Here is a 20,320-nt window from a genome sequence, read left to right on the forward strand (position 1 = left end):
TGCCGCAAGCCGTCCGATGGTGCCCCAATACTGCGTCCTTGGATTCAGTTCAAATCAGTAATGCAGCAGGAGGCGTAATGCTGTGACATCTATAGTAATGACACTTCTGATAAATGCAGCAGGCTCAGGCTGAGTTACATAGAGTTAGCCACTAAATTGCAAACTGAAAAAGAGCAGCAAACAAAGGTGCATTTACCCTGTACTCAACATGCGTCCAGCACGGCAAGTGTAGAATATGCACTGGGATTACTCCTGGAATGAGCAGTAGAATATGCACCGGGATTACTCCTGGAATGAGCAGTAGAATATGCACCGGGATTACTCCTGGAATGAGCAGTAGAATATGTTTCTGGTTTACTCCTGGAATGAGCAGTAGAATATGCACCGGGATTACTCCTGGAATGAGCAGTAGAATATGCACCGGGATTACTCCTGGAATGAGCAGTAGAATATGTTTCTGGTTTACTCCTGGAATGAGCAGTAGAATATGCACCGGGATTACTCCTGGAATGAGCAGTAGAATATGCACCGGGATTACTCCTGGAATGAGCAGTAGAATATGCACCAGATTTACTCCTGGAATGAGCAGTAGAATATGTTTCTGGTTTACTCCTGGAATGAGCAGTAGAATATGCACCGGGATTACTCCTGGAATGAGCAGCAGAATATGCACCAGATTTACTCCTGGAATGAGCAGTAGAATATGTTTCTGGTTTACTCCTGGAATGAGCAGTAGAATATGCGCCGGGTTTACTCCTGGAATGAGCAGTAGAATATGCGCCGGGTTTACTCCTGGAATGAGCAGCAGAATATGCACCAGATTTACTCCTGGAATGAGCAGTAGAATATGTTTCTGGTTTACTCCTGGAATGAGCAGTACAATATGCGCCGAGTTTACTCCTGGAATGAGCAGTAGAATATGCGCCGGGTTTACTCCTGGAATGAGCAGTAGAATATGCGCCAGATTTACTCCTGGAATGAGCAGTAGAATATGTTTCTGGTTTACTCCTGGAATGAGCAGTAGAATATGCACCGGGTTTACGCCTGGAATAAGCAGCAGAATATGCACCAGATTTACTCCTGGAATGAGCAGTAGAATATGCGCCGAGTTTACTCCTGGAATGAGAAGTACAATATGCACCGGGTTTACGCCTGGAATAAGCAGCAGAATATGCACCAGATTTACTCCTGGAATGAGCAGTAGAATATGTTTCTGGTTTACGCCTGGAATAAGCAGCAGAATATGCGCCGAGTTTACTCCTGGAATGAGCAGTATTTATTTATTTATTTATTAACAGTTTCTTATATAGCGCAGCATATTCCGTTGCGCTTTACAATTAGAACAACAGTAATAGATCAAAACTGGGTAAAAACAGACAGACATAGAGGTAGGAAGGCCCTGCTCGCAAGCTTACAATCTATAGGGAAATAGGCATAGATACACAAGGATAGATGCTACCTATTGCATAATGGTCCACCAGATTGCTAGGTTCTTAATGGGTTGTATGATGATACCCCACAAAGTTGGCCAAGTGTCAGGAGGGTGTGAGACTAAAGAAAGACAAGATATGTGATGTTATGAATACTCTACAGAGGATGTAATTAGATAGGGAAGCACTGAAGGTTATGTCGGTGGGTCTGGAATTTGATAGGCTTGTCTGAAGAGGTGAGTTTTCAGGAAACATTTAAAGGTTTGGAGACTAGAGGCGAGTCTTACTGTGCGTGGGAGGGCATTCCACAGAGTGGGTGAAGCCCGGATTAAGTCCTGTAATTTTGAGTGTGAACAAGTAATGCGTGTGGATGAGAGACGTAGATCTTGTGCAGAGCGGAGAGGTCGGGTAGGGAGATATTTTGAGATGAGTGAAGAGATGTATGTTGGTGCAGTTTGGTTAATAGCCTTGTATGTGAGTAAAAGTATTTTATATTTAATACGGTAGAATACCGGTAACCAATGGAGGGACTGACAGAGTGGATCTGCAGACGATGAACGTCTGGCAAGGAAGATTAGCCTCGCAGCTGCATTCAAAATGGATTGTAGTGGTGAGAGCCTATGTTTGGGAAGACCGGTCAGGAGACTATTACAATAATCAAATGCGGGAGATAATGAGAGCATGGATTAGAGTTTTTGCTGTGTCTTGTGTAAGATATGGTCTTATTTTGGATATGTTTCTTAGATGTATGTAACATGATCTTGAGACAGATTGAATGTAGGTAACAAAGGACAGTTCAGAGTCAAGAATGACACCTAGGCAGCGAGCTTGTGGGGTAGGGGTGATTGCCAAGTTCTCAACAGTGATAGAGATATCAGGTTGGAAACTACTATTGGCCGGTGGAAATATAATTAATTCTGTTTTGGAAATATTAAGTTTGCAGTAGAATATGCACTGGGATTACTCCTGGAATGAGCAGTAGAATATGCACCGGGTTTACGCCTGGAATAAGCAGCAGAATATGCACCAGATTTACTCCTGGAATGAGCAGTAGAATATGTTTCTGGTTTACTCCTGGAATGAGCAGTAGAATATGCGCCGAGTTAAATCCTGGAATGGGAAGTAGAATATGCACCAGATTTACTCCTGGAATGAGCAGTAGAATATGCGCCGAGTTTACTCCTGGAATGAGAAGTAGAATATGCACCAGATTTACTCCTGGAATGAGCAGTAGAATATGTTTCTGGTTTACTCCTGGAATGAGCAGTAGAATATGCGCCGAGTTTACTCCTGGAATGAGCAGTAGAATATGCACCGGGTTTACGCCTGGAATGAGCAGCAGAATATGCACCAGATTTACTCCTGGAATGAGAAGTAGAATATGTTTCTGGTTTACTCCTGGAATGAGCAGTAGAATATGCGCCGAGTTTACTCCTGGAATGAGCAGTAGAATATGCACCGGGATTACTCCTGGAATGAGCAGTAGAATATGCACCAGGTTTACGCCTGGAATGAGCAGCAGAATATGCACCAGATTTACTCCTGGAATGAGCAGTAGAATATGTTTCTGGTTTACTCCTGGAATGAGCAGTAGAATATGCGCCAAAGTTTACTCCTGGAATGAGCAGTAGAATATGCACCGGGTTTACTCCTGGAATGAGCAGCAGAATATGCACCGAGTTTACTCCTGGAATGAGCAGTAGAATATGCACCGGGATTACTCCTGGAATGAGCAGTAGAATTTGCACCAGATTTACTCCTGGAATGAGCAGTAGAATATATTTCTGGTTTACTCCTGGAATGAGCAGTAGAATATGCGCCGAGTTAACGCCTGGAATGAGAAGTAGAATATGCACCGTGATTACTCATGGAATGAGCAGTAGAATATGCATCGGATTTACGCCTGGAATGAGCAGCAGAATATGCACCAGATTTACTCCTGGAATGAGCAGTAGAATATGTATCTGGTTTACTCCTGGAATGAGCAGTAGAATATGCGCCAAAGTTTACTCCTGGAATGAGCAGTAGAATATGCACCGGGTTTACTCCTGGAATGAGCAGCAGAATATGCACCGGGTTTACTCCTGGAATAAGCAGCAGAATATTCACCGGGTTTACTTTTGGAATGAGCAGTAGAATATGCGCCGAGTTTACTCCTGAAATGAGCAGTAGAATATACACCTGGTTTACTCCTGGAATGAGCAGCAGAATATGCACCGGGTTTACTCCTGGAATGAGCAGTAGAATATGCGCCGGGTTTACTCCTGGAATTAGCAGTAGAATATGCACCAGATTTACTCCTGGAATGAGCAGAAGAATATGCACCGGGTTTACTCCTGGAATGAGCAGTAGAATATGCGCCAGGTTTACTCCTGGAATGAGCAGTAGAATATGTTTCTGGTTTACTCCTGGAATGAGCAGTAGAATATGCGACGAGTTTACTCCTGGAATGAGCAGTAGAATATGCACCGGGTTTACGCCTGGAATGAGCAGCAGAATATGCACCAGATTTACTCCTGGAATGAGTAGTAGAATATGTTTCTGGTTTACTCCTGGAATGAGCAGCAGAATATGCGCCGAGTTTACTCCTGGAATGAGCAGTAGAATATGCAGCAGGTTTACTCCTGGAATGAGCAGTAGAATATGCGCCGAGTTAAATCCTGGAATGGGAAGTAGAATATGCACCAGATTTACTCCTGGAATGAGCAGTAGAATATGCGCCGAGTTTACTCCTGGAATGAGAAGTAGAATATGCACCAGATTTACTCCTGGAATGAGCAGTAGAATATGTTTCTGGTTTACTCCTGGAATGAGCAGTAGAATATGCGCCGAGTTTACTCCTGGAATGAGCAGTAGAATATGCACCGGGTTTACGCCTGGAATGAGCAGCAGAATATGCACCAGATTTACTCCTGGAATGAGAAGTAGAATATGTTTCTGGTTTACTCCTGGAATGAGCAGTAGAATATGCGCCGAGTTTACTCCTGGAATGAGCAGTAGAATATGCACCGGGATTACTCCTGGAATGAGCAGTAGAATATGCACCAGGTTTACGCCTGGAATGAGCAGCAGAATATGCACCAGATTTACTCCTGGAATGAGCAGTAGAATATGTTTCTGGTTTACTCCTGGAATGAGCAGTAGAATATGCGCCAAAGTTTACTCCTGGAATGAGCAGTAGAATATGCACCGGGTTTACTCCTGGAATGAGCAGCAGAATATGCACCGAGTTTACTCCTGGAATGAGCAGTAGAATATGCACCGGGATTACTCCTGGAATGAGCAGTAGAATTTGCACCAGATTTACTCCTGGAATGAGCAGTAGAATATATTTCTGGTTTACTCCTGGAATGAGCAGTAGAATATGCGCCGAGTTAACGCCTGGAATGAGAAGTAGAATATGCACCGTGATTACTCATGGAATGAGCAGTAGAATATGCATCGGATTTACGCCTGGAATGAGCAGCAGAATATGCACCAGATTTACTCCTGGAATGAGCAGTAGAATATGTATCTGGTTTACTCCTGGAATGAGCAGTAGAATATGCGCCAAAGTTTACTCCTGGAATGAGCAGTAGAATATGCACCGGGTTTACTCCTGGAATGAGCAGCAGAATATGCACCGGGTTTACTCCTGGAATAAGCAGCAGAATATTCACCGGGTTTACTTTTGGAATGAGCAGTAGAATATGCGCCGAGTTTACTCATGAAATGAGCAGTATAATATATACACCTGGTTTACTCCTGGAATGAGCAGCAGAATATGCACCGGGTTTACTCCTGGAATGAGCAGTAGAATATGCGCCGGGTTTACTCCTGGAATTAGCAGTAGAATATGCACCAGATTTACTCCTGGAATGAGCAGAAGAATATGCACCGGGTTTACTCCTGGAATGAGCAGTAGAATATGCGCCAGGTTTACTCCTGGAATGAGCAGTAGAATATGTTTCTGGTTTACTCCTGGAATGAGCAGTAGAATATGCGACGAGTTTACTCCTGGAATGAGCAGTAGAATATGCACCGGGTTTACGCCTGGAATGAGCAGCAGAATATGCACCAGATTTACTCCTGGAATGAGTAGTAGAATATGTTTCTGGTTTACTCCTGGAATGAGCAGCAGAATATGCGCCGAGTTTACTCCTGGAATGAGCAGTAGAATATGCAGCAGGTTTACTCCTGGAATGAGCAGTAGAATATGCACCGGGTTTTCGCCTGGAATGAGCAGCAGAATATGCACCAGATTTACTCCTGGAATGAGCAGTAGAATATGTTTCTAGTTTACTCCTGGAATGAGCAGTAGAATATGCACCGGGTTTAATCCTGGAATGAGCAGCAGAATATGTGCCGGGTTTACTCCTGGAATGAGCAGCAGAATATGAACCGGGTTTACTCCTGGAATGAGCAGTAGAATATGTTTCTGGTTTACTCCTGGAATGAGCAGTAGAATATAGGCCTGGTTTACTCCTGGAATGAGCAGTAGAATATGCGGCGGGTTTACTCCTGGAATGAGCAGTAGAATATAGGCCTGGTTTACTCCTGCAATGAGCAGTAGAATATGCACCAGGTTTACTACTGGAATGAGCAGTAGATTATGCACCAGATTTACTCCTGGAATGAGCAATAGAATATGTTTCTGGTTTACTCCTGGAATGAGCAGTAGAATATACTCTTGGTTTACTTCTGGAATGAGCAGTAGAATATGCGGCGGGTTTACTCCTGGAATGAGCAGTAGAATATAGGCCTGGTTTACTCCTGCAATGAGCAGTAGAATATGCACCAGCTTTACTACTGGAATGAGCAGTAGAATATGCACCGGGTTTACTCATGGAATGAGCAGTAGAATATGCGTCGGGTTTACTCCTGGAATGAGCAGTAGAATATGGTCCTGGTTATTCCTGGAATGAGCAGTAGAATATATGTCATGCCTGTGACACATTATGACCACACCGCAATGCCCGGTATACATTATACAACATACCACAATGTCTGTGATACATTATGCCACACATCGCAATGCCCGACATATATTATGCCACACACCGCAATGCCCATTACACATTAAGCACTACAGTAAGGCTGCCCGATCCACCCTTCCCGCTGCTGCTGAAGGTTGTAGTGAGCCGAGGGCACCGCTGCCCGTTCCCCCCGTTGCTGCTGCTACCGCCGGGTAGCAAGGTGGCAGGGCTGCAGGGTGCCGCGGCCAGCGCTATGTGCTCCCGCGGGTCCCATCACTTCCTAGATGCTAGAGGTCAAGTATGACCTCTAGCATGTCTCCTCCATGGCGGCGGCCATTTTGGAAGGGACATTTAGCAGATTGACATGCGGACGGCTAGTCCGCATGTCAATCTTCTCTGAATTAGTGGCGGCACCCCTGCAGCCTCCGCAGTGGCTGCAGGGGTGGGAGTTACGCCACTGCCTCCAGTTCATGTTATGCGATATTATGATGCCCCAGCACATATTATGTAACATTATAATGTCCTCCAGTTCATTGTATGCCTCATTACAATGATCAGGTCCAGGGGTATAACTAAATATATTGGTGACACCAAGGAAATAAAATTGTTAGGCTAGAAATGGTCGACACATGAAAAGGGCAAGATGAGTTTTTTAGGGTTTTTTGGTGTTAATTTATAAATTTGAGCACGTGGACCTCCAAATAGTATACTGCATCCCCTCACATGGCTAACTTCAGTCGCCTTGCTTTGGGGAAGATACTATCTTAAAATGTAGCCCATGTGGATGGTAAAGTATTATAAGTTCCTAAAGATGAAAAAATCCAAAAAACACACCTTTTGACCATGTATAACATATTTATGTCGACCTATACTCCGGTTTCCAGTAACGCCGGGTACAATAGCCAGTAGATAATATTGGTCCATTCCCCATGGCAAGAAAATAAAACAAGACACAAATACAGAATGGAAATATGCCTGCGCTTGGTTTTACCCTTAATGTAGATGGTACCAGCCAAGTGGCAATAGTAAGGTTTCCAGGGAAGATTCCCGGTGGGCCGACGCACCAGTGGGGCCTGTTTTGCTTGAGGACATGTGGTCCTTTTTATAGACATAATGAATAAGATGCAAAATAATTTGCATATATGAAAATGACTTTGCCACTTAGCCTGTGATTGCAGATGATCTAGTGTATGCTCTCTCTGCCTGCTTGGCTGACATATAAGATTGAGTGAATAGTGATTGGGATACGGTTGGTGTAATAAGCAAGAAAATATATCTTTCTAAAGAATGATATAGTTTCCTAAATTCTGAAGGTGTATCATATAATGTGCTCATAATATATAATTTTATTTCCTTTTAACTTCCCCCTTGATGCTGGACATGCCCACTATCGGGAAAGTCTTGGGGGGGAGGGTGCTGCTGCCATGGCCCATGGCTAGACCTTACACCTCTGGTGCTGCCCATGTGGGGCCACTAGTACAATTTTTTCCAGGGCCGCTTTTTGTTCCCAATCCGCCCCTGATTGACCCCATAGTTTGGGGTGACTTATTGCTAATTGATAGCTAATATCCCGGCAATATGTGAACAGATGGCAGAAGCAAAATTACTACAGTATTACGGGGAAATTTACAAAAATTTGACTGATCTATTTAAAAATCGATGAAAATCGATGTTGTACTTCCACGGCAAAAACACACATTTAACAATATTTAAAAATGAAAATAAAATATCACCTGTTAGCAAATGTGTGTTACAGCCCCTGGAACTCAACATCGATTGAGATTTTCATCGATTTTAAATCTGTTAAAATCGACCAAAATCAACCTTTAGTAAATGTACCCCTTAGTTCAAATGGGAGAGATTCAGAAGAGAAGCATCATTGGTTTGTATTTTGCGGGAGGGGTCAAGCGGGTGGTATTCATGTAACCGGCGATCGGGAGACCGACGGTCACATGACCTCCCCAAAAATCCCGCCCCCTCACTATCCCGACGGCCGCCATGCCGACCAACAGGGACTATTTCCACTCATGGGTGTCCACGACACCCATAGAGTGGGAATAGAACCCGTGGCAATCGCAGGTCGCCACCGAGCCCACAAGGGGCTTGATGCACTTGCCCCTCCTAGCCGGGTTCCTGGCTTCGGTATGCTGCCGGGATCCCGGAGTCGGTATGCTGACTGGTGGTCAGGAGACCATCGGTCAGCCATACTACACCCGGGTCAAGCAGCTGCAAGTGGTCTGCTTCCAATACGGCATATATTCTTTCTTGTGATCAGCATGAGATGCATTCTGCGTGAACACGTCCTCATTGTACTTTTTCCTCTTCCTCTCTCTCCCCCTCTTACTCCAACTCTCTCTTCCTCCTCATCTGTCTTTTTATCTTATAATCACTTAACGTTATTATATAGATTATCAATAGTATTGCCCTTTTTTCTTTTCATCTTTCCTATTGTGCTGTTTGGGTCACCTTTTTTCCTCCACAGAGGGGTTTTTGTATTGTATTTGTATTGCTATACTGTCATTTGGTGATATTCAGGAGTGCCTGTGTTTTTCATCAGGGGGTATGTGATGAGTAAGTATGAGAAATAAAGAGAGTGGTTAGAAACTGTCATTACAATGTGATGACATCATTTTTAGCAGCAGTCAATTTTATTATGTACATTTCCAAACACAGGAACGTGGCTGTTACCTGGTGTATATGTGAAGTGGATAAATTGCTGCATTATCACAAAAAGCATCATATTTTTGAGAGAGATATTTTTGTAGTTTCATAAACAAACTGTACTGTGTGCACTCTGAGTTTGACGTCCATCCGCAGTGTCCGTTATTGCTGTCATTATTAGTGATAGTGGGCAAGTGCAAATTGGTCAGAAAATCTTTCAGAATTGTTTGTTTTTAAACATGTTTCAAACGTTTGAAAAAGTTTTTTTGTTGATTTTTTTTTATAGCGTTTGTTGTCCTAAAGATCAAAAATATTACCTAATTCAGCATATGCTATAATCCCGTGGGCAATCTTGCTGCAATTCCCTCTATTCATAAAATAAACCATTGCATATTCAATCAAACGTAACCATATAATATATATATATTTTTATTCCATGTTGAGTGAAACCTATGCCAATTTTTGTAACTTGTCAGATCGAGTCCAATAAAATTAATTCAATATATCAATTTAATTTGCATAGCAAAGGGAAGGGATATTCAATCACAGATCTCATTTAAAATATCAGTTCCATATTTATTCCATATTTTTATTCAATCGATATGTTTAGGATACATAACATTTTCCTCTTCTGCTTTCAGGTCATCCATGAAGATTCCCCCCATGAACCTTTGACTCCAAGTCCAGATTGACCTCCCCTGCCATACACATTCCTCTCCAGGCAGGGATGCGTCCAGTAGGGGTTCCAAGCTGATCATCGGTCAAAGTTTAAAAGTTGTTCTTCTTCTTTCTGACAGGTTAAATATATTGTCCAAAATGTCAATTTTGAACAGATTTAAGAAACAAAGACACATGGGGCTTAAGGCTCACATATGGTGACAGCACCGGCTTGTTGGCGTTTTTAGAAGAATATACAACTCAGAGCCTTCCTGTGCAGTAAGCAATCTGAGCTTTTAATCATCACTAATTTCATTTAAAAAAACCTATACTGTAATGCACAGTATTAACATTTACAGCAAATTCTCTTCCGAGTTATATACAGTAGTGATGAACGTAGACACAGGTCATTAGAGGTCACCTATTCATACATCCTTTATAATCCATACGCTTGGTCTCACAGCTGTCATCTTCATCAGAGTGCCTCGGCACCCAACTTATCCCTGGTGCAAGAGATCCCCTGACAACAGAAGCAATTACCCATATGCACAACTGTGTGTAGCCCGCAGTTTCATGAACATGCCCTCGACACACCATTGTCACACTCTGCCTACACGGCAAAATGTACCAAAAATCGATCTAAAATTGGTCAACATCAACAGAGTGTTCCAAAGTCATAATTTCATATTGAAAATCGATTTTTAGTAGCTTTTGGGTTCATTTTCGATCGATTTTACAAACGACTGTTAGTAAGTCACTGATTTGTATGGAGCACACACACCCAAAAAACATTGATGTTTTCCCTATGTTCTATTATGGTAAATTGTTGTTCAATTTCATCTTTAATAAATTTCCAACATGCAAAAATTGACCAAAAAGCGGTCCAAAAATTGTGGGAAACACAAAATGTACTTTTAGTAAATAAACCACTATGTGTGTACTTGTGAATGCCCCATTGCCACCCAGATACTCCTATGCAGCCACCAGTGGAAATTGTGACTGGGTTGCCTACATTGCCCGTAGTGGCAATATGCTCACCTGTGGAGCATGTATGACACCACCCCCCCCCCCCCAAAAAAAAAAAAATACACACGATCCGTCTGCAAAATCTGACTGCTGCCCCTGGTGGCCGACTTCCACAAACAACATCCTCATCATCAATATCAACAGACAGATAGTACAGAAATATCCCACTCATCCTCTTGCACTTCCACACTTGCATCCTCAATTTCTATTATGTCGTCATCATCATCCTTACTTCTACTGCTCATCCCCACATTTGTAGAGGGTGCAGAAATGGTGGAAGGAGGCTTCTATACAAGTACAGTATCAGCAATGTCACACTCACACATAGATAACATGGGCGCCCTTAGACTCAGGGACTTGTAATGTTTCTGAACACATAGGTTGTTCTTCAGCCTTAGTTGTTTTTTTCTGAAATGATTTGCCTGTTTTACATTTGACACCTCTTCCAGACTCTGAGTCAGAAGGTATTGCATCATCATTTGAGGTTACAGAAGAAGATGCCTGACTGACAGCAGTTCCAGAACCTCCAATCACAAATAAAGGCCAAGGCCTACGTCTTTCCTTGCCACTGCGAGTGGTTAATGGCATGTTGGCAATTTAATGTTTTTTGGCAGAAACTGTCCCTGTATTAGAGGTGATGTAATTTAATTAAAGCCGTGGTAGGGCATCTACTGAGTGTTATTGTAACACACACACACACACACACACACACACACACACACACACACACACACACACACACACACAAGCTTTATATAGAAAAAAGTCTCTGTTTTTAAGAAATGCAACAATGTCACACTGCAACTTACACAATGCTTATTATTAATGCGGTGGCATGGCACCTACTGAGTGTTATTGTAACACAGTACCAATGCCTGGCCCTGTATGCACACAAGCTTTTTTATTTATTTATTTTCTTATTATTATTATTATTATTATTAAGATTGTTTTTTTACACACTCCTGGGACTCACTGCGCTTATAGTAATGGTGGAACACTGGCACCTGTGGAAATAGGCACACAACGAAAACTTTTGCAGACAGTTACAGCAACACTGTGCACCAATAAGGGTAAATGCTGCCCTGTATTACTATTTGGAGCTTTGGGCTGCACTGTGGGAGCTCTGGGCTGCATTGTGGGCAGTTACGGCTCCAGTTAAAGGTTAATGCTGCCCTGTATTACTAATAAGAGCTCTGGGCTGCACTGTGTGCAGTTACAGCACCTGTGTGCACCAGGAAAGGGTTAATGCTGCCTCTGTATTAGGAGCTCTGGGCTGCACTGCAGGCAGTTACAGGCTCGGCACCAGTGTGACTGTGCACCGATACAAGGTTATTGAAATGCTGCCCTGAATTATTTAGGAGCTCTGGGCAGTGTGTACCAGTAAAGGACTAAAATATAATGTTATCCTGGAAGGCTAGTGTATCTCCGTCCGACGTCCTGTGTGAAATGGCACCTGATTTACCGCGGGAGGGATGACATTTTGCCTCATTTTGTAATCCAATCCTGGCGGGAAACCCTGATCCATGGCTCGTATTCACTCAGATCCCAGAAGTTTGGGCAGGTTTGCTTTACAGAAAACCAGACCCGTACATGTCTAGTTAGAAGATCGGCGTATGCACAAGATCTGTACTGCGCACGTGCCGGCCGTCTACTGCGAGAACTCTCACAGTTCCCTAAAGCCACAGCCTCATTGACAGGTTCTGGACATTTGGGGGGGCGGGGATGGTCAGTATTTGCATAAATGGGGCAGTGCCTCCTCCTGTTTGCTGGGAGTGCAAAGGCTAGGGTCTGCGTCTTCCAACACAGATTTCCTGGCCTCAGGGGATGCGGTCAAGATCCCGCCAGATGGAATCCCGGCGCTCGGAATCCCGACCGGCACAATCCCAACATATTCTCCCTCCGTGGGTGTCCACGACACCCATAGAGGGAGAATAAATTAGTGTGCCCGCAGCGTGGCGAGCGCAGAGAGGCCGCAAGGGGCTGCGTTCCGCACGCCACCCCTGTCGGGATTGTGTGGTCGGGATTCCGGCGTCAGTATTTAGTACTGATCCCGGCCTCAGCTACAGAGCTGTGATGACCAATCTGAGTAGCTCCCGAGTCAATTAGATGGCTAATGTTTTCCCACACCGATATGGTGCTGTGTCTTAGGAGGCAGCAGTGGATCACAGAAGAAGACAGGAGTTGCTACACTAGCATATTATCACACTGATGTTGCCTCCAGATATGCAGTTACGATGTGAACTGCGTGCATATCTTAATCAGGCCCGTAAATGGCACGTACGTCACGTGCACTGCTACTGTGCGGTGCTACTTAGCAGTAGCCAGCCGGACTAAAACCTCCCAACATTCCCACAAATCAGGACAAATATCCTAGGTGCTGGGACTGCAAGACAGTCCCCCAAATTCAGGACTGTACCACCTAAGGTGAAATATACGTTTTGCACCTGATTCTGAGCTTTCAAAGTGCTGTAGAACTACAAGTCCCAGACTGGCCTACCAGACATTGGGGCAATGGAGCTCTGCACTAATGAGAAAGAGACGGGCAACATTTAACATACAGCAGTCTGCTAGTGCCCCATGGCCGCAGCACAAAGTGGATTTCAGCTTCAGGCAAAGTGGGATTTCCTGCAGGGACGGACGGCTGTTTTTGTTTTTAAAAGGTTTATTCCAAAAGCTGACAACCCCTTTACACACGGCGCTGCATCACAGCAGATCATGCCACCACACAGAGCACTATCCCTCTGCTCCAACGCAAGCACTGCAGGAGCACAACATCTGGGGGCACTTGAGGATGGGTATTACACCGCAGGCTGTAGACTAAACAAACAGGACAAAGGGACAGCTATTGCACTTTCAAGTTTCAGCCATTTTTATATAAAGAATTTCAGGAGATAATCTCCTTTCTCAGTGGGGGGATTATGTGCTAGTAACCGAACCCCCCTGGCCTCCCCTCGTACCACTACAGGCACATAACAGCTGAACGCCTTGTTAATTCTCCGAGCTGTCGTGAAAGGTCATATGTAAATCAAACTTCAAAAACAAAAAACAGAAAAAAGCCCAGCAGGCCCAGCAAAGTCATCTTCCATAACCCTTCTATTTTTCTACATACTGGGCGGCGTAAGGGATTTAGGGGGATAGTCTTTCCATTGCAAAACGGATGCATAGATGTAAAAGTATAGAGGAATGCTCTTAAAAGCAGTGGGAAGGTTTTTTTGTTGCAAAACTTGCTTCACTCTTTTGTCGCTGGCAGACGTTGATTAATAACCTTTTAGCAGATTTGTGTATGAAAATGCAAATGTAACCGGATAAAACAGTTCCATCTGTTTGTGTGTGTTGGAGCAGCTTAGGGTGCTTTTCAGGGTAACATTATAACGTTCTAGATTGTTCTGCATCAGCCAGCGCTTGATGCGCTCACTGTCGAGGTTCAGCTAAACTTCCACTTTCCAGTGAGTGCTGAGGCAGACGGGTGGTGAGATTACACTTTTCAACCAGTCAACCCAATCCAATTTTTTTTCCACGTTACATAATACAATAGGGATACCTCATCCATACAGCTCAGAGGTGAGCTGTTTTATTTCCTCTTATGAAATCATTTTAAGGATTTGGCCAAATGCCCGGAGTTAGTCATTGACAATCTCAGCTGGCAACCTACAGTAGGGAGATTTCCAGTGGCCAGGATTGGTGAGTGTGTCAGGAACGGCTTAGACAGAGGGTGCATGCAAATGATGGGCCTAATTCAGACCTGATTGATGTTGTGCGAAATCGCTTATCGAATGACAGCGCCTGCATACGGATCGTAATGCGCAGGCGCGAGGACAAATTGCAAAAGAAATACGCTATTTTTTTTGATCGTCAGATAAACGCAGACTGATTGACAGGAAGTGGATGTTTGGGGGTTGTAAGCGGCCGTTTTCTGGGAGTGTCAGGAAAAACGCTGGCGTTCCCAAGCGTTATCAGGGAGGGTGTGTGACGTCAGCTCCGGCCCCGATCAGCCCGTTCTCATCGCACTGTAGGAGTAAGTCCTGGGCTACGCACAGACTGGACAAATCATTTGATGATGAGTGAGTTGCGAACGGATTTGCAGCTGACCAGCGTTTGCAAAGCTTTTCACATGGAGTACGCCCACTTGCACGGGACGGGTTTTCACTCTGTCTGGGCGGTGATTATCTGATTGCGAGCCTCTGCAAATTTTTAGAGGAGCGATCAGGTCTGAATTAGTCCCTTTGTCAATTACTGAAAGTGCTTTTTAAGTGTAACAGGGTAAATGCCATGTTTGATGCTCAGAACCTTATGGTGCAGTCTCTTTTACTGTAATCACAACCAGCAAAATTGCTGGGCCTCTGTGAACCACACTGCTCAAAACTGCGTTTTATTCTTTTTTAAAGGTAAAATAAATAAATAAATAAATATTATAAATATTATAAATATTATATTATAAATAACTGCTAAACATCCCCCTCTGTCTACTCCAGATGCACAAAAACCTGCATGCCTATCAGATACTGATGATGATATACAGCAGGGGTGGGGAACCTTTTTTCTACCGAGGGCCATTTGGATATTTATAAAATCCTTCGGGGGCCATACAAGTCTGCCCCCGCGCGCGCTCCAAAAATGGGTGTGGCCAGTTAAAATGGGACGTGATACACATATGCCCCCAATAGTGCAGTGCCAGATCCACAATTGCCCCCACAGTGCCAGGTATACAAATGCCCCTCACAGTGCCAGGTATACAGATGCCCCCACAGTGCCAGGTATACAAATGCCCCTCACAGTGCCAGGTATACAGATGTCCCCACAGTGCCAGGTATACAGATGCCCCCACAGTGCCAGGTATACAAATGCCCCTCACAGTGCCAGGTATACAGATGTCCCCACAGTGCCAGGTATACAGATGCCCCTCACAGTGCCAGGTATACAGATGCCCCATAGTGCCAGGTATACAAATGCCCCTCACAGTGCCAGGTATACAGATGTCCCCGTAGTGCCAGGTATACAAATACCCCTCACAGTGCCAGGTATACAGATGTCCCCAAAGTGCCAGGTATACAGATGCCCCCACAGTGCCAGGTATACAGATGCCCCTCACAGTGCCAGGTATACAGATGCCCCCACAGTGCCAGGTATACAGATGCCCCCACAGTGCCAGGTATACAGATGCCCCCACAGTGCCAGGTATACAGATGCCCCCCCGTGCTGCTTACCGTTCCTTTCGGCGGGGACACGGAGGAGAGTGCGGCTATGTTGGGCGGCGGCGTGTAGGACTTGAAACCAGCCGCCGGTTCGAGAGCCAATCAGAGCTGGCGGACCGGCAGCCGCGGCTCCTGATTGGCTGCCGGTCCGCAAGCTCTGATTGGCTCACGAACCGGCGGCAGGTTGTATGTTTCTTAAAATTCATGTTGCATGCATTTTATGGTGTACTCACCACAATATTTTAGTGTAATAATAACTTTTTTATATTAAACTGTGCAATTATCAGATAAATTACTATTGTTGTTACATACACAAATATAGCGCAGCCTCTAATTAGTTTTTTGTTTATCTTTGTGGGGGTGACTTCCCTTATCCTTGAGGCCGCTGCTTGGCGGAGCATCTCATACTCAGAGCGCCCGAGTACCCCTGGGTAACCAAATCGTCAAAACGGTTTGTGCATACATTCCCCTTTGACCCTGAAGGCAGGAAATTCTGGGAAGAGTCTCCAGCAGTGGACGTCTCAGTCTCTCGCCTTTCTAAAAAAGGCGGTACTCCCTGCTCCGGGCTCCTTTGCGGTAAAGGACCCGGCAGATAGGAAAATCGAGACCACTCAGAAATCTATTTACATTGCTGCAGGTGTTGCTCAAAGGCCGTTCATTACAGGTTGCTGGATGACACATGCAATTCATTCCTGGGTTAATCAAATTAAGGAAGGTCTTTCAGGTGATATGACCTTAGTTTATACTGTTACTTTCCTGAATCACATTCAGGATACGGCAAGAGTCCCCTGTGACTCCCTTAAAGAGATTGACAATATTAATGCTAGGACTACGGCTATGGCTATGTCTGCGCGCAGAGCCATATGGTTGCGTCAGTGAATTGCTGATGCTGACTCCAAACGTAATGTGGAATCTCTTCCCTTCACAGGTGAATGGCTCTTTGGAGGTGAATTGGACGCATGGATTTCCAAAGCTACTGCTAAAAAATCCACGTTTCTCCCTTCGGGGGCTCCGCCTGCTAGACGTACCTACTTGGGACTGTCTACTCAGTCCTTTTGGTCCTCCAGATTTCGATCTAGGGCCAGAGGAGCCTCCAACGCAGCTAGAGGCTCCGGAGGTAAACCTAAGAAACCAGCCGTTGCCGGATCTCAGGACCAGAACACCAGTTCTGCTTCTGCAAAGACTTCAGCATGACGGTGCCCACCCACCCCGAGGGGATCTCGTGGAGGGAGCTCGGTTACATCACTACAGCCACATCTGGGATGGTTCTTGCCAAGATGCTTGGGAAAGGGACCTTATCTCTCAGGGTTACAAGCTGGAGTTCGACGGTACTCCTCCCCAACGATTTTTTAAATCCAGCTTACCAGCTTTGGAAAAAATGCGTGGTACGCTACTGCTGGCCATAAACAAGTTGGTCCAGTCTCAGGTCATTGTTCCAGTACCCCTTCTACTACAAGGACAAGGTTACTACTCCAGTCTGTTCGTAGTACCAAAACCAGACGGGTCTGTGAGACCCATTCTGAATCTGAAGTCTTTGAAGCCTTACCTGAAGGTTTTCAATTTCAAGATGGAATCTTTGAGAGTGGTGATCGCAGGCCTGGAACAACAGGAATTCCTAATGTCCCTGGATATCAAGGACTCTTACCTACATATCCCAATCTGGCCTCCTCATCAGGCCTATCTGAGGTTTGCCCGCTGAACGATCACTACCAGTTTCAGGCGTTGCCAGTCGGCCTGTCTACAGCTCCGAGGGTGTTCACGAAGGTGATGGTGGAAATGATGTTTCAACTCAGGGTCCAGGGGGTCAATATAATTCCATGCCTGGACGATCTCCTGATAAAAGCAAGCTTCAGGGAGCTTCTATTGTTCCATATAGATCGCACTATCCAACTTCTGCCACACCACGGGTGGATCCTCAATCTGCAGAAGTCCCACCTGGAACCGTCTCAATGGCTCCTGTTTCTGGGGATGCTACTGGATACTGTAGCTGAGAAAGTGTTCCACCCAGAGGAAAAAGTAAGAACACTTCAAGAAATGGTTCGCATGGTGTTCCGACCTCCTCGAGTCTCCATTCAAAATTGTTGGGAAAGATGGTGACTTCGTACAAGTCACTTCAATTTGGAAGGTTTCATACCAGACTGTTCCAATTGGACATCCTGAACAAGTGGTCCGGTTCCCATCTTCAGATGCACCGGATGATTCAGCTGTCACCCCAGGCCAGGATCTCTCTCCTGTGGTGGCTACAGTCTTCCAACCTGCTGGAAGGTCAACGCTTTGGGATTCAGGATTGGATCCTCCTCACAACAGATGCGAATCTGAGAGGATGGGGAGCTGTCACCCAGGTGGCACAGTTCCAGGGCAGGTGGTCTGCACAAGAGGCCCTACTTCCAATCAACATTCTGAAACTTCGGGCTATCTACAATGCTCTGATTCAGGTATCCCCTCTACTCCGGAATCAGGCAATCCAGGTGCAGTCAGACAACGCCACGGCGGTGGCGTACATCAATTGACAAGGTGGGTCAAAAGCAGGGCCTGCATGCGAGAAGTGTCAAGAATACTCCTCTGGACAGAAAGAAATGCAAGAACACTGTCCGCGATCTTCATTCCGGGGGTGGACAACTGGGAAGCGGACTTCCTAAGTCGCCACAACCTCCATCCGGGGGTGTTTCAGCAAATCATCAACAGGTGGGGATGCCCACAGATCGACTTGATGGCCTCTCATTTCAACAAGAAGCTTCATTGGTAAAGTCACCTTGCGATCCCGATTCGATGCCGATGCACGGTCCCGCGCGGTCGGCATCACAAGCCTAGATAGACTCTGCAGGCAAGTCAATTTTTACTATCTCGTAGAAAAGATAGTCAAAATTGACACTTTTGTGGTTGGCCCCACTTAACCTCGCGGTCTACCGCAGAATGCAAAGTTCCCACCTTTGGATATAATGGAGCGCCTTTACGCTACATTGTATCTACAGTGCGCTGCCTGACTGACAGTTCAGGAGCGCACAGCCAATCAGGAGAGTGCCATGACGTGGCACTCCCTGACTGGCTGGTGGCACCCTCTTTGAAAGGAGTCACGAGGGGTGCCGGCAGACGAGGAAAGGGGTTCCATGTGTAAAATGCGTGGATCAGGTTTTTCGATTTATTATGTTTACAAGTCCATGGATTTTAACTTATAAGACGAGGACAATCTACCCCGCATTCTTTGTAAGTATAATTTTATTTACAGGTGCCCCAGGATTCTACTGGACAAGATGACCGAGTGCTTCGTGTCAACATAGGTAAGTATGTATGTATATAAGTGTGCATGTATGTTTAATAAAATTTTACTTTCAAGGTGTGTGTGTTTTGTTTTTAATTGGGTATTTTTTTGTAGTAGAACTACAGGTACCAGCGGGCCCATTTTTCCTCCACATGCTGGTACTTGTGGTTCTCCAAGTACCAGCTTGCGTGGGAGGCTTGCTGGGACTTGTAGTTCTGCTACAAAAAACAATATTTTATTTTTACACAAAAGGTTTTCAGCCTCCCATCCACCACCCACGGATGTGGGGGGGACAGCCTCGGGCTTCACCCCTGGTCCTTGGGTGGCTGATTTGCGGGGTCCCCACTCCTCCAGGGTACCCCGGCCAGGAGTGACTAGTTGGGGATTTAACGCCAGGGCTGCAGGGACCAATATAAAAGTGTCCCCCGGCTTTGGCATTATCTCTCTGACTAGTGGAGCCCGGTGCTGGTGTAAAAAATACAGGGGACCCCTATGCTTTTTGTCCCCTGTATTTTTGGCACCAGGACCAGGCGCAGAGCCCGGTGCTGGTTGTTTAAATATGGGGGAACCCCTGTCAGTTTTTTCCCTGTATTTTTACAACCAGGACCGTCTCAAAGAGCCCGAGGCTGGTTATGCTTAGGAGGGGGGACCCCACGCAAAATTTTTTTTCAATATTTACACTAAACAGACCCTTTCCCATGGATAACCATGCACAGATCTCACTGATCCGTGCATGATTATCCCAACTTGCCTGGAAAAAGCAGGTCTATTTTTTTGCTTCTTTTTTTTAACGAATCGCAAAAAATATACCCGCAATTGAGCATTCAGAGACTAACACCCAAATACGAATGAATAGTACATTTCCGTGTTGTATGAACAAACAGCCGCGTTTGACCGATGGTCTATTCATTCGTATTTCTGAACTTTGCGAACCATTACGAATAGCCCAAACACTGCCGAGATTTGTACTTAGTAAATTCCCGTGTTGCCACTTTGAAAAAAACCCACAAATCGGACAAACTCGGATTTTTAGTAAATATACCCCCAGGTGTCAAGCCATCTGTTGCCTCTGTCAATCTGTAATAAGTAGGTTTAAGGATGTTAACCACCTAGGAACATCCTCTCTTATACGTCACCTGC

Source organism: Pseudophryne corroboree, chromosome 2, assembly GCF_028390025.1.
Source record: "Pseudophryne corroboree isolate aPseCor3 chromosome 2, aPseCor3.hap2, whole genome shotgun sequence".
NCBI classification, from domain to species: Eukaryota; Metazoa; Chordata; class Amphibia; order Anura; family Myobatrachidae; genus Pseudophryne; species Pseudophryne corroboree.